A 16230-nucleotide genomic window follows, 5' to 3' on the forward strand; every position below is an offset into this window, starting at 1 on the left:
ATTCATATCTTTCTAGATTTATTTTCTCTTTGGAATCAGAGTTTTCCATATGTTATCTTAGTGGAAAGCTTATTTAATTACTGCATGTGACAAGCTAAAGAAAAAAACTTTTTTCCTGTTCTCTGCTTGTGTTTCAAAGGCAGAAGTTGAAAAAAAAAACATCTTCCTTTGCACAGTAAACTGGTGCCATACACTTAACTCTTTTTAAATATATCATTCCAGAACAGCTGAACTTTGAAACTTGGCAACACCTATTACATCTGCAGTGTTGGTTTTTTGCACTGTGTATTATTCACAAAGCCAGTGCAAACTGCAAGTGTAGTAGCAGCGTTCATAAGAGAGACCCTACCAAGGGCCTTTGGGTACAGCAGCAGCAGAGGCTATGCAGCAGCTATAGTAATCAATGCAATTTCATATCAGTTTGTCTTGATGCCATGGAATGATCTACCCTGTCAGCTTTTGGACAGGGACCAAATTTTAAGCCCTTTAATCTCCATTGTGAATAGTCTATCTTAAGTTGTCTTTTCTCATCACCATACCAAGGTAGGGGATTTACCAATACACCTAAACAAGACAGTATAATAATTAAAATAATAGAGGGCTACTTCTTGATGTTACTGCTATATAAATGTTAAATAAGAGTAACAGAAAAGTGTTGTCTGATTTTAGCAAAACATACTGTAAGAATTTATTCCTTGATCCATTACAATTTGAAAGGCTTCAGGTGAGCCTGCAATGAAGTTACACTGCCATAAATGAGACTATAGCACTCAGTCTCAAGAACTGTTACATCTGTCAATTCCATTAGTCTAAGATGCTATTTCTACTGTACAATGAATTAAATTAATATATGAGCAAGGTACAGATAAAAACATTTAGCAGCAACTCCGAAGGCCACACTGGGTAAAATAAGAACAATTTAAAAATGAATAATATAATTTATCAACTATTTGATTTTCATCTATTAAAAAACCCTCATTCTCTTCCCCAACAGACAAGTCCAACCAAAAAGATCATCAGCAAATCTGAAAATGCAGAATAAGAATCCCACAAAAAAAGGTAAGAAAGGAGTAAGATAACATACTATTCAAATTTTATTGCTGAAACATTTTTGCTTCTGACAATACTGCTAATTAGTACCATTTACTCAGGTTTCGTTGTTAAATTTCAATTGTTATACAGGTGAAATGCATTATCTAACTGTAACTCTTAATCACATTGTTACTTGGGATAAGTTTATGATCATTTTTTTATGCCTCAAATCAGTGAAAAATGTTTTTCTGATTTCCAGTTGATCATAGCTGATGACACTATGAATATAACCTCCTGTTGGTGCACTTCGATAGAATTGAATCAAGTATTATTTTTCATTGCTGAGTTTTAAGCCCTAGTATCCGTAAACAAAAAACACAGCAGTATTTAGATGTAATATGATTTTAATACTTTATGCAGAAATTGCTTCTGGTTAAACAATTGATATTAATTATGTAAGCATGAATCATTCATACACCAGCGTTTTATGTCCACCACAGTGGCAAAGCAGGTTTAGATTCAGACACAGATCCAGACAAGATGGTCCAGTTCCAGCCTGAAACTGGTAGAAGCAGCACTTGTAGTGAAACAGATCAGGAGGCTTGGTTGTTTCACTGCCAGGGCATTTGTAAGCCTGGTAGGTTCACCATGCCCTGATAACGTCAGTCAATCTTGTTTGTAGACATTAAGACACTGCACCAGCTTAGGCCAGCTGAATGTCTGGCTTCACTTAGCATCAGTTCATCGTGTTTTGCTTTTAATTACATATTGGAAGCGGATATTAGCATCTCTGGTGAAAGCTGTCCTACCAGAGGGAGTGAAAGAACCATAAATCAGCCATCTTGTCATATGGCCACTTGCAAGACTTCCACTTAAGAATCAGATCCAGTGGAGCACATGTACCTTCCAGAAAGTTGAGTGACAGGAGAAAGTGCTAATAGATAAATGCTATGAGAGGACTAAAAAAAATCTAGAAAATACAATTTAAAAGATTGACTAATGGAAGATAATTAGTGCACAGAAGAGGTGACTGGGATTACAGTCTGCACGGGTAGAAAAGGCTGGTATAAAAATGAAGTGTCCTTAGCAAAGAGAGAGCAAACTGACAGCCTGTTTTCAGCAGTCATTCTGTACATGAGGTCTTAGAACAGCTTTTCTAATAATTGCAGATTAAGTAGGAATATGCCATGAGTGTATTTATAGGTAAAACTATGAAATATGCTGGTTTGATTCTGAAAGTTTGGCTACAAGCCCTGCAGCTTTCAAAAATAAAAAATCTTCACTCAATGCCTCTTGAAAGAGTAAACAGCCAAAGCAGCTCTGAGCTTGGCTTAGTGCTTCATTTGCAAGAGTTACCTGAGCCAGCCCCACACCCCTGCCTCGGGCGCAGTAAGCAGGTGACGGCAGCGCGGTGTCACACGCTGTCGCCTTGCCCTGCCAGGCATGCTCAGTGTCCTCACGGCTTGATTTCTTGTGGCACGCTGGGACTCCTGGCCAACTTTCATTGCTAACAGGGTAAAAGTCAGGCTGACAAACTGAATACTTCCAGTGCAAGCAAAGGAAGACAGAGTTGCTTTTTTACTCTCTCTCTCTATATAGACACACACAAATGTGTGTGTGTTTACATAAATATATAGGCACACTCATATATATATACGTGTATAATATCTTGCTAGGTAAAGGCTTCTTTATGTTGCATTTAAGGCTTAACAGTGTGGTTTTTTGAGAGAAAAGCAACTATTCCCCTTGTTAGAGAGCTGCAGCTCAGCCAGTCAGTTCAGTATGAGAATGCTGAGTGAGCCATTTGAGCAGTGCTCTCTCAGCTGCACAGCATCCCATTCATCATATGCTTCAGAAACATAATATGTAAAGCTGGAAAAAACAGAAGCTGCAGAAGCAAGAAAAATCAATTAGCAGGAAAGCCCATCTATAAAAAACAGGCCTGCACAGAATCAGCACGTTGCCATTGTGAATTTCCTAAAGTTGCCTCCTCCCTTCTCCTGGGTAATATTAGAATACATTCTCTATATTAGGATGAGAGGATAGGAGTCTTCTAGTCCCCTAATTAATGACTAGTAATTTAGCAGAACACTACAGGATTCAGTCTACAAGGTAGCTCTAAGCACAAAGTTGGCTTTATAGCCTTTTCTCCACACCCCTGCCCCACCAAAAATCTCAGATATGGCAAGCCTCAGTGTTAGGAAAGAGGCTGTTATAATTTGCAAATAGTTTCCATCCTGGAAGAACGTGCACCAAACAGAATTTAAACAATGCACACTGCAATCTCAGTTACAGTGGCATAAATTAGGATCAATTCCACTGAGGTCAGAACAGTTGTATCAGTGTGAGACACATGGGGATTAAACCCAATTAACTGCAATAGAGTTAATTCTCATCTACTTTACCCTGAGTTAGAGCAGAATCTGGTCCCTAGCTTTCAGCTGGATCCTGTCCATATAACGGGCCAAATCTGGCTTGGAATTTCAAGAGAGTAAAGGTGGAAACACTGATTTTACTGGAGCTATTCCCAACTACGGTAGTACCAATTTTGGCCCAGAGACTATTCAGAGTCCAGGCACCAAGCAGTGCCAGCAGTTGAGGGCCCAGCATACTTTGGCTTATGTAGACTAGAACATTCAGAGTGCAGGCTGCAAAAGCACTGCTGTGTGATTTGGGGGTACTGAGGTTCAGACCTATGTTTGATCACAATTATTTCTCACAGCAATTCCAGAAATAGAGTGGACATGTGGAACACACTTACCTACTTAGTTCCACTCCCGGGAATATTTTTTGACTTGTTGGCTACTGGAACCTGATCCTCATGTCATACAGGAAATGTGTAAGGGTAATACCAGTGACCTTAGTAAAGTGCAAGCTGTGGATGGCCCTGGTGAAGCAGAGCAGCCTGAAAAGACAGAAATGTTAGTATGCCAGCTGTTTAATTCTAATGCAGGTGAAGGGCTTTCAGAAATATTTAAAGCAACTGGAGTATACTGAACCTAGTCTTCATTGATGGGGAAAAGGAAAGAAATAAGAATTACAATAAAACTTAAGTAGTGCACTGAGCACATGTGCTAACATGAACAACAAGGTTGTTCATTCAATGGCAGGAGCACTGATCCAGGCAGTGGCAGACAGGCAGGGCTTAGCAAAAGGCTACAGAAACACTGGTGCAAGCCATAGGATTCAAACGGGAGCTCAAGGAGGAGGAAAAAATCTCCTGTTTGATGGAGAAAAGGAAGCAGCACCAGCTTTGGATGTTGGGGTCTGTCAGCTCTTCTCCTAGACAGGTGAAGGCTGTCTCCTTCCTGCAGCAGCTCCACATAGCTGGGTGCTCTCCATTAGGGCAGGAATTATAAAGTGAGTGAGAAACATGGCTTTATATGATCAGTTCCCTCTCAAGCATTGTCTCCCATTATTTAAGGTTCAACTGATGCAGAGTTAGTGGATCACTGCTTTCTGACAAATAATAAAAACACCACACAAGTTAATTTCAGAGGGAGTGAGACTCCTCCTGAATTTGAATGGAATTTAGCAAATAGTCCCTGATGAAACAATGCAAAGAAAAAAATTAAAATGTCAAAACACTTCATTTCAGTATGTTCAAAATGGAGTGTTTCATTCTAGAACTGCCAAAACACTTTCAAAAACTTTCAAAAGAAAGCTTTTCAGCTGTCTTTTTTTAATTGGCCTAAATTTGAGAAGAAAAAAGCTTTAAAATGTGTGAAACAGCCCAAGACCAAAAATGAAGCCATTTCTTTGAAGCTGAACTAAATATTTTGGGGTTGAACAAAAATTAGTTTTTATTTTGCCAACAGCTTTTAAAACCTCAATTTGATGAAAACTAAAACACAGTTCTGAACAAAAAGTTGTTAGATAGAACCACTGACTATAAATTAATGTATTACCAAGCTTCAGTTCCAGGTAATCTTCTGCCCAAGTAATGTCTCTTTGAGTTAAACAGAGCAGAGTCAGGCCCATTGCTTTCCAAAAAGTATTTGAGCTTATTGTTTTCTTTTTTAATTGGAAAAGCTGAAGGTAGTTATTATTTTTTATAATGGTGAAATAACAAAGGTTCCATGTGAAAACTCCCAGTCAGAAACACTTCCCTAGGCATGCAAATGGTAGCTTCAGGTGCTTGCAGACATCCCTGCTCCCTGTAGCAGAATCAGTGTCCAAACTGAAGCTCATTTTCAGCCCAAGGTCCTTGCAGGAGGAGCGGTGGGAGAAATCAGCTCAGATCCAAATTCTGATTCACAGGCAGTGCTGCTCTCACGTGCTGTGGCCATTGGGCTGCACGAGCTCCTGTCCCTACCTGAGCTCAGCCACGTAAGGCAGTAAAGATGTGGCAGTTGAGCCCCCTCACAAGGAGTGTGGAAATGAAGCCCCAGGCTGCCACCCTCCTGAGAGGTACAACAGCACTGCAAATCAATACTTGCAGCCAGAAAGATTTGGCTCGCAGGTGTTTGGCTTTCTGATGAATAGCTCTAATTTCCTACAGTAAGCAGATACTTTTTTGTGGAAAAAATATTCTCACAAAATCCAATTTGCCCTTTAAGGAACAGATGGCAATGGAAAAAAATTAATCTATAAGATGTAGCAACATGTGATTTTTTTTTCCCCCAAAGTCTCTTCTGCATATCCATTGACTTGCCTTGCTACTAAACGTTGCTGGCTTTGAGCCCAAAACATGGCCCACTTTCCTAAGCTCTATCAATGGATTTACTAAAGATGCTTCCATGTGTGAACCTTGCTTATTCTCATCTGCTGAGCCCATTAGAGGTCGAACAACATACCACTGTTCTGCATGTCACTGGATATTATGATCACTTTCCCATGTTGCCCAGGGAGGGAAAAAGGGTCCTTGCAAGCACCTGTAGACACAAAGAACACAGAACAGGCCACCAGTAAAGGGAAGTCAGGTTTCATTGCTCATTTAGAGGTGCACATTATTTTATTACACATATGCAGACATTCTAGAATTATTTTGCTTCCAAAATAAAAAGCAAATACATAGTATCATAATAGCAAATAAAATTCATCTAACTATGTTTGGGATTTGTTATGATTCAATCAGCAAAAGAAAGGAAATTCAGGGTCAGAGATCACTCCCTCCCCACTGTCTATCACAACGGGTTACCATCCTTATTTTACCCGACTGTATCATATTATGAACAAATATTGATCCTTAACTTTGAAGTTTTTCTCTTTTGTGGATTTAAGCCAGAACCACAAAGTTTTTGAAAATGCAGTGTTTGACTGGATTGGATGTAGTTTTTCCTCTGTAAAAGTAAACTCAAACAGAAGGCTTTTGCCCTTCCAAGGGATGTTTATTAAATTGACTCTTTCCTCTTCGTATTTATATTGGCTATAGTTATTTGATTAAAACTGTAGGAAATCTAATTAAAAATTACTTCTCTTTTTTTTAAAGTCAAAGAACGAAATGTTGATTTTATTTTTTTTTTTTAATATTTCCTGCCTTTTTTATAAATGCTTTCCAGATTTGGCTTGACATTCTTACATATTTCAGGATTAGCTGAAAGCTAATTCAAGTAACGCTGTTCTTTAGTTTGACTCTGCTTTTTAGTATTTTTTTTAATGTCAGCATTAATTTATTTTAAGTGTTTTTGGTAGGAATATTTGATATAAAATAGAAAAAATTTATATCAAAATCAAATATACATATATATGCATATGTATACATATATATATACACTTGTGTATACATATATGTATATATGTATACATATGCATATACAGCCCACAGAAATTACTAATAAAAATGTAATGTGTTCAACTAGCCTAGGACAATAAACATACCACTCATTACTTTAAAATAGTATTTACTTTAGTGACAATTTTTCCTGAATAAAAATGTTGACTCTAGCCACACTAAAACTTACTGAATTTAAGAAAATATTTTCATATAATGTCTAAACTCAGAAAACTTCACAGAGGGAGATTTCAAAGGCTGATACGAAGGGAGGAAGTTTCCATATCCATAAAAATGGTGGCATCTGCCAGATAAAATGTTATAATAATTCTCTGAGTGCTACTTCCCTCCCACTAATGTGTCGGGCAGCTTAGACTAACACCATCTGCCTGTTTGTAAAGTGGAATGGTTCTTGTGGAGATGTGGTAAAGAAAAGGAGAAAGATTAATTATCTCTACATCTAGAGATACACAGGTAACGACAACAGGGTGGGAGGGAGATCTGGACTGAAAGGAAAAGAATCAGGCAACTGTGAGCATCAGAGATGTTATCACTCAGTGTTAGAGAGCCAGAAGTGGGACCTATGTGCTGTGCTGCACCTACAGCCACACCACAATGTGAGGCAAATTACTGGGAAAAGAAGGAAAGCAAACGGCTTGTCTTTGAAATCTACACTGGAGACTTCAATCTGAGCTTCAATCCACTTCTCCTTTAGCTCCTTCTTACCTCTAAATGGACAGTAAGTCTGGCTTAGCTGTCTGTGGAGCAGATAAGCTTGCAAACACAACAGCGAACAGCAGGTGTATTTAGGGAAGCTCTTGCAGCTGCTTTCTGATAGCTTGAGGCTCTCATTCTCTCCAATATGCTTTTCATGTCCTCTTCCCAAATTCCACACTTGCCTTGCTTTGCCCACATAGGGGGATTGTTTCCTAGTGCCCAGCCAGACTGCCTACACCTCTCCCTGTCCACAGTGTTTCTCTAATAGGGGCTAGCAGCAGCTAACAGACATGATCTATTATAAACTAGGTGCAACTGAAGCTCTCTTTTCCTTTGGGAAATATTTGTAGAGAGTGTTGTGTAGCATCTGCAGTTTCCATATGCATGACGAATTAGTCAAAAATTATTCCCTGACTTCATGTTTACACTGTAGTCCTCTTGGCAGAAAAGTTTGTTTATTGTTTGTAGCACTATAGCAAGACCTTTAGCCTATTGTTTGCAAACTTTAGCTAGCAGATGAGAACTAAAAATTACTTCAAATTAATATTTGTGCCAAGTTCATTTAAATCTGAATTAAATTCAGCTTCAGAAATTATTATCATAATTAGGTTGCACTGTGTTTCATTGTCACTGCTGTATTGACATTTATGGTGTTAGGCCTGTCCATTGGTTCACCTTGTAAACCAGACATACCTACCTCTCTATCAGCAGACAAGTTACTGAGTTACACAGACATGTACTGAGATTCACATGGAACTCCAGAAAATTGGCTCCAAACAATGTCTATGGATTGGCTTTTTAGATAAAGGGCAGTGCTGAATGCTTTGTTATACCAGAGCCAAAGATACTTTTGTGAAAAAGATATGAAACCAAAAGGATAGTCTGTTTTCTACATGGACAAACATATAAAGTCTACTTACATTGTTTTTCAAGAAGAGCTCTGGGCTGGTCTGCTATTTGTGAAAATGGTTCCATCTTTTTTCCTCATGGCTTTTGTATTTGACAACTGAGGACTATACCAATATCCTTTTCAGCCTTTAATTAACAAATATATTCCTCCTGGAGGAGAATGCTGAAGTAAATAGCACCAAAAGTTAGCAAAATATTTGCACATCACCATGTTGGTTCTGTTTTTAAAGAAAATATGGGTTAGAAACATTGCAGGCAGATTCATTGCAATCCATCTCTGGTAAAATAATGACAAAATACTCATAGTTACTCAATTAGAAATGCCAGAATTCAAACTGAATGTTATTCATAACAAATGGTTGAGCTAGCTGAATCCATGGTGTGACAGTGACAGCTATAATGACAATCAGCAATGCTGTTTTGTTGGGTTTTTTTCTTTCAGAGGATTCATAATGTGTTTCTAATTAGAGGTATTCTAGTTTTCAAAATCATTATGGGACATTTCTGTGTAACCATTTCTGTGTTAGCAGTCTGCTGTTGCTTGGTCCATCACCCCCAAACAGGAGATAGCTTCAATACCAACATTGCAGGTTTCCCTGAGGAAAAGGTATCCTCAAAATAAGAATTGTTTATTAGACTGTTAATGAAAAGGTCTAAATTACAGTCCAAAGTACTACAAAGACTGACATTTGGGGGAAGTTCATGCTTGGACCTGAACTGCAGGCTCATAATGCAAACAATTGCAAGACTTTTAAATTTTTTTCCTTAAAACTGAAGGGGGCAGGGGTTCAAGATTTCCTCTTAATCCTGTCATGGCTTGACTTACGATCAGCAATTAAACCAGTGACAATAATGCTCTCAACCCCCTCCCCACCTTCTCTAAAGGGAAAAAAAAAAAAAAAAATCAGTGAAAGGAAAATTGGCTTTATCCTGGCTCAAACCAGGACACTTAGATAAAATGGGCATCAAAAAGTTTAGCTTCAATTTTAAACTAGCAGTGAAACTGACGTAAAGAAGAGAGAACTAAAGCATTTTTTTAACAAAGTTGCATAAAGCTGCCTTGAGTGACACAGCAAGGTACGTTATCAAGTTAAGCAATTAAAGTTGACTTCTTGGCTGCAAGATTTGCATCTGCACCTGAGTTTATTTTGATTCCTATGCTCCTGAAGCCAGTGGGACCGTTTCCTAAGTGCGTGGGGTAAGAGAAACAACACAAACTATAGGCCTCTGCTCATGGAATTTTCACAGATCGTGGAGGCTTGGCTGACAACAGAAATAGCATCTGTAAAAAACAGTTTACACTCAAATAATCAATATTTCAGGAAATGCTAAGAAATTTGCATCATAATACATACATTAATTTTGAATAGGTAAAAACAAATAAGGCTTGATTCTAAATTTTAATCTGTTCCTTCTTTTACAGTTTAAATTCCTCTTGCTGACAACCACAAGTCTTCAATACCTACATAAAAACCAAAGGGAAGTTTTGACCTTAGACAGGCACAGGGCTTCAGGCTGGTGGTTCCCAAGCAAAGAAAGTACCAAAGTCAAATCAGGGTCTGTACCTCTTGGTTTAGAAAGTGCAGAGATAATGTTTCCAAGAGAGATTTATATCCTACAGTCTTAAACAATGACTTTGATCCCAGTGACTGGTAGGCTATGAAAAGAGATTTCCTGCTAAAAAACAGGATTTTGTTAAAGATGCATTGACACACACACACAAAGCAACAAAATCGTATGTAATGGATCACTTCAGTCATGAAAGAATTAGATAACGTAACTGAGACCTTTTCCACAGGAGTGGTCCCACTTACGTCAGTGGAATAATTTGCCGTGATAAGAGTTTAAAGGATCAAGTTTGTACAACAACCGTCTGTGCTCCTTAGGTTTTATCCTCGGATAACATTATTCCCTAGCAACAGAAAGTGCCACATTGACAGGTAACCCAGCCTATTTCCAAACAGCACACCAAAGTCACTGACTGCTTGGGTGTGACATTTGATTGCAGTTCCTTTCACACTTTGATTTATTCTGCTACTCTCTCCAGTGCCCTGCTTCTCCTGTGCAAAGTCCTGCTGACACATTAGCATGGAAACTCACACTGCTTGTCCACTTGTCACAGCTGAGCTCTGGGCTATTCAGCCCACACCCTCAGACTGACCCCAGCCAAGGTGGAGGCTCTACAGGCTACCTTCTGCGTTGGAAAACATGGCAACAAGACTCTTACCACTGTAGCTGTTACTACAGGAAACACCACAAACCTTCTGATTGTTACTGTGAAAATACACCCACTTGGCCTCGATTATCTTAAAATTCTTCTACAACCTAAAAGATTCTATGATCCTTATATAAGACACCAAATGCTGAGCCTTCTGCAAATATTTTAAAGTTATGCAAAATAACCTTCACTACAGTATAATATTACTGCTACTATTATACTCAATGCATTGATCCATTTTAAAGATTTTCCCTAATGAATGCTCAAAGACAGATTAACCACCAAACTGCAGGATCAGGCATTTCCCAGTAGCCAGAAACCTCAGTGGGGTTTTTTGGGCAATATTCTGTCTATATAATAGCAGTTTCATTGTAAGAATTTATAACTGGTTCTTAATCAAAGTATTGCAAAATCCTCATGCAGTTAAGGAATTTTGTCAGACTCAATGTGTCAAGTTTTACTTCAGTTTTATTTTTTAATAGTTTAACTTGCAAATAAGAGAGACTTTTGCTTAAAATCAAGGATAAAGCCCCTCCTTTTGCAGTGAGCATCACAGAGAAAAAATAAGAAAGTTTATCAGAAACATTTGCAATAAGGTATTTAGGGTCAGCATCACAGAATCTGGCTCATTAGTTGTCTTTGCTACAGACAGGTTTCCCCAAGAACCTGTACAGAGAATTAGATTTCTAGAAAAATGTCATGAAGAAAATACCTAAGAAATAGTTGCCAATGGATGGAGCAGGGGCTTAGGCACCTCTGTATCTCTTTCCCCAGGGTCTTATCAGATTAGTATTTTCTCATGGAGTTGCATGTCTGATGAGGTGGGACAGGATTTCAGCATAATCAGCAGATTCTTCTCTGTCAGAGCAAGAACTTCCTCACCAGGTGAGTGCCCCACACAGCTGGTAACTAGCTGTCCTGGGCAAAGAGACAGGCTCTCTTCCTGCCAGGGCATCTCAGCCTGGTCTGAATAGCAAAAGAGTCGCAGAACCAGACAATGAAGCATTGCCAACCTACCTGGTGGTGGCCAAGGCACTCCTTGGCATCTAGGAAATGATGATTCAAGTATCTGTTCCAGAGTGGAGTGGAGAATGTCTAGGGCACAGAAAATGAAAGAGAAGTTAACTAGTGAGGAGGTGGCTTCAACCATTCAGGAGCTTCAATTAGAATCAGGGCACCTAGAAGTTAAGTGAGGTGATGGTCAGCTTTAAAACCTGATCCAAAGGAACCAGAGGAAAACAAGAGAAGGACAGTTATCTGTATAGATGTACTGTGGATCCTCATTTTCTGCAGCAGGATCCCTGCTGCTTCCCAAGGTGACTTAGAGGAAAAGGTTCATCAAAGAGGGTAAGCAAACAAGGTGAGTCTCGAGGAAGAAGACTGCATCATCCAGTGCAAATCTGCTCAGTCAACTCCAGCCAATGCACCTATGAAGTTGTAAGACAAATGTGGGGAGAAATATGGTGATTAGTTTTTGGGTTATGTGTTGTGGTACCATAATATCAGCGTGATATTTCAAGTAGCTTCTGATTAGCATATATACAAGGTTATCACAGAAAACCATTGCTGTACATCTTCACAATTTAGCATTGTAACGTTCTTCCTGTTGCCTCCTATGAAGGATGTGATGCAGCAGAGGGCCTGCTGTTGGAATGAGATAACTCAAATGCTGTGCATGCTCACTGGGACTGAGCTTTCGCCGCCTTGTTTCTGTGGTACCTAAGAAGGAAACAAACCACCAGGAAACGAGTGACATTGACTTTCAGAGGAAGACATGCAGCATGAAGCCATGAGGTTTTGCTAGAATTGGGTAAGCTGGATCTAGAGCTCTGTGAAGCTCACAGCTTTAGTTTGCCTGTGTTCCCTCAAATTTTGCCAGTAGGCTCGTTTGCTTTGCTTGATTTCCCACCAATGAATCTCAGATTTATGTATTTTAGAAAATCAGAGCTAGTGCTGAACTGAGGGAAGTTTTGCCACATCCTCTTTTTTTCTTGCACACTATCAGCACACAATTAATCTCCTGCTGTCTCAAACAGTGTGGGGGAACAGTGGTATCAAATATGCTCACAATCATCACACAAAATGTTTCAAGAGCAAACAAGGAAAAAGACCTAGTGCTGACTTAATATGACCTTCTGCCACAGCACTATCAAGGTAATTTACCTATACCTAGAGAGAATACCAGATTTTTTCTGGATGAAGGACTTGCATGGCTTGAAAGCTGCAGATCCATGCCTGCGAGCCATGAGCTTTGCTTTGTAAATACATTCCTCCCATCTACCACACAGCAGGCCATGGTTATTTTTTCAGGTTGGGTGAGATAGAATTACCTGTCCACAGAGCTATGCCAGGGGTAACAGAAGGTGCAATACTGCATGTTTAGTTAAAGTGGTTTTTGTGTAGAAACCCATGTAACCATTTAAACAAGAGTTATGTTGGATCACACTGAGGCTGCTCCAGCAGCTTCAGTAACTAATGGCATTTCAAATCATCATTCTACTTTTTGTTAAATAACTATATCATGTATTTAGCTTGTGCAAAAAGTACTGTTCAGTGACAGATGTAACCACTGGAAATGACATTTTAAAAATAATGTTTATATTTCCTAAGAGTTAATGAAAGTATGTGACATTTTCCTGTATCTATACCCAACACAGACAAGGTATTGTGCCCATAATGATGGCTAAATCTTGTTGAAAAATGAACGTGAAAGCTCAACTTTATAAAATAAATTCTATTCCAGATTTTCTGTGGGAGCCAGCCTAGTCTTTAAGATGTCTCACTTTTGCAAGAAAGAATTATTATTATTCACCTCTCTTATTCTGAAAGTTAAAATCCCAAAATGTGCACAGGTAAACAAGCTTTCCTATATATCTTTGCTACGGGAACTGAATCCATTGATTATATTAAATGTGAATTGGTTTCCTGGCCACTCTCCCACAGAGTGGAGAGCAATTCAAATCATGCTTCCTTGAACATTTAGCAGCTGGCAATTACTGGCTGCAGACTACCTGCCAAGAAGACACTGTGCATACAAACAAAATATACAGTATTACATACCAACTTATATTTTTGGAACCGAGCAGGTCACGTTTATCCCTACATTAATAAGTATACCAGTTTTCACAGCGCTGGAACAAAGCATCTTCACCAGGCAATTGCTTCAGCAATAATTTTGCCACTATTACTGACTTTGCAGGATACATCTCTTGGAGAATGGACAGTAGCTTCCAGTATCTTCGCCTACTGTGAGTGCAGCAATAAAAAGAATTGATCAGATGAGTACTGAAAATGCAGTTCAAAGGTAGCACAAGTTTCTACTTTGACCATTCTAGCAACATAGACAGGTCTGTCTGGTCACCCTAAGGGTATGGCTTTCCTACTGATATTAGTCTGGTGGGTGCAAGAAGTTATTACCATTGCATTTGTTCTGCAGTGGTAGTTTCTTGCTTATTGCTCCATTTTACCCCACACTGAGAAGGGAGCTTGCACAATCCCAGCGAAATGATGCTTTAGCTCCACAGCAGGCTTTTAAAGGCCACGTAATTATACAGGCAATTACTGTATTGTGCAGAAAACAGGGAACGGAAGGAGCTATGAGCTGGAAGAAGCTAAGGAAAGAAAACAGTTCAATGTGGAGAAATCTAAAACTTACCTCTTGAGCTTAACTACCTAGCTGAGACAATAGCAAGTCCCTCCTTTGATGGAGGGATACAGTGATGGAGAGATCTCCCTGACAACACTAATGCCAGGCTTTGTGGTGAAGGCAAACCCAGCCTAGCCATACGTTGTCAAATTATTCCAAAATGTTTAGCGATATTTTAACTTCACAGTACTCAGGATCCTGGCTCAAGGCTAAGTTGTGGTGGAAGATGTGGCCTGCTCCAGAAGTGGTGGTGGAAGTCATTGCACCTGAGCACCTGACTATCCCAGTAACCACTGCCAGAGGTTCCAGGGTAAGTATATTTAACTGTCAACTTTTACTTTGTCTTTAGAAAAAGTACCTGCATACATGCACAGTCCTGCAGTTCCCCAGCCTGGCACAGGTGTGAGGGACTCTCCCCTGCCTGGTTCAACAGCTAGCACAGCTGGAAGAGACAGGATCCAGCCAGCTATGGGACTAGGATTTTTGGAAACAGAAATATTACAAAGTACTGGGTCTGCCTGGTACTTTCCCCACTACCTTGCCATTCGCTAGGTCTGGAAGAAACTTGTATATGGGTTGGTACTTAAAACTGCAACAAATTGCTGTCAATAATAATTTCAAATGGGTTAATTAAGTACACAGTACAAATGGGAAATCAGATTAGAGGTGACACTTAGACCAGGAGACCTTTTCCAGGCTGTGGAAAAAAATAGAACACAGTTATTTTTCCCACAACCTGTAGAAGGCCTCATGTCCTAAATGTCGTCTCTAATCTTGTTTTCTATTTCTAGTGTACCTTACCCTGCACTGCTAGTGTTGCTAGAGTTAAAGTGTTTCTATTATAAGCCCCTATTTTCAGAGGTTTGTAACTCAACCATAAAAATTTCCTCTGGGCTGAAACTTGGAAAACAATTTAAAGAACTGAAAGATGCTTAATTTTTTCTTCCAATAATTAAAAAACAAATTATATATATTTTTAAACAGATTTGTGCAAGCCATCAGGCTACAAGAGTAATGCACAGTGTGCTGAGTTTGAAATTACTCCAAAAGTTCTATTAACAGCTTATTGGAATACTTCTACACTTTTTGTTTGTTTGTTTTAATTACAAATACAGATACTACAGTGGCATTTTCTTTCTTAAGAATGAATAGTCATACAATCAGGTCAAATAATTTGAGTTTTAAAACTATGAGTAAATATTTATAGGATTTAGTCAATTTTCATTTTGTAAAGCCTCCAAAGTACAGATTTAGGTCATAACATGTAACAACACTACACAGACAAGTAAGTCAATAATGTGCTTTTAGAAAACTTCATGAGTGTAGTTACATGGGCCAATAATCTGCAAGTTTTTTTCACATGAAAATAGTCTCTATTTAGCTAAGAAAACCTTATTCATGCAGAGATAATTAGATCTGGTTCATCCTTTTTCTAAGTCTTTCCTTCTTCCATGTGTCATGGTAATAAAAGAGTTGTATATCTCATCTGGCTAAGATAGGAAAGATATGACAGGTGGCCACTGAGGTTTGAAGAGCACACTGTGAGACTGTGGAAGAATTATTTAAAATGAGACAAAGGGGTTCTGGCAAGGTTTGTATTAATATCATAAAATTATGACTACTAGGAAATAACAACCAGGAAATCCTCACAGATGACTGAGGAGCTGACAAACACAGGAAAACCCTGTGATTTGGACCATGGGAAATAATACTGAAGCAAGCAATAGAAATATATATTTGACAGGGAAGGGTCACTCACTGTATGGGTTAATGCTCACATGCATTCTGCACTTGTGTTCTGTGCTGAAGGACACCGCTTTTTCAGATCCAATTGCAAAACCAAGGAATCCTTTTGGAAAGTATCCTGGAGAGGAAAATCTGACTCAGAATGTATGTACAATGAGCAAAAGATTGCAGTAATTTTCTTCACCGAGGTCTAAATAAAAACTGTGAATGGTAATCACCTTGGGTGTATTGCAGAAGTAGCTCTAGGGG

The 16230-nt window shown here is 38.9% G+C and overlaps 1 long non-coding RNA gene across 5 annotated transcripts in view; it reads right to left on the bottom strand.

Moving 5' to 3' along the window:
* The window catches only part of LOC127387789 (uncharacterized), a 215046-nt gene that overhangs the window by 13003 nt on the left and 185813 nt on the right, over positions 1 to 16230 (bottom strand). For 3 of the 5 annotated variants that reach the window (XR_007890208.1, XR_007890205.1, XR_007890206.1), the window contains exons 3-7: positions 15995 to 16099; positions 13650 to 13835; positions 8383 to 11684; positions 5829 to 5906; positions 3794 to 3937 (exon numbers count right to left, since the gene is read on the bottom strand). This is a non-coding gene — a long non-coding RNA (uncharacterized LOC127387789). The remainder of the gene's footprint in view (positions 1 to 3793; positions 3938 to 5828; positions 5907 to 8382; positions 11685 to 13649; positions 13836 to 15994; positions 16100 to 16230) is intronic. The other 2 variants (XR_007890207.1, XR_007890209.1) reach the window with 2 other exon arrangements.

Source organism: Apus apus, chromosome 8 (genome assembly GCF_020740795.1).
Source record: "Apus apus isolate bApuApu2 chromosome 8, bApuApu2.pri.cur, whole genome shotgun sequence".
Classification (NCBI taxonomy): domain Eukaryota; kingdom Metazoa; phylum Chordata; class Aves; order Apodiformes; family Apodidae; genus Apus; species Apus apus.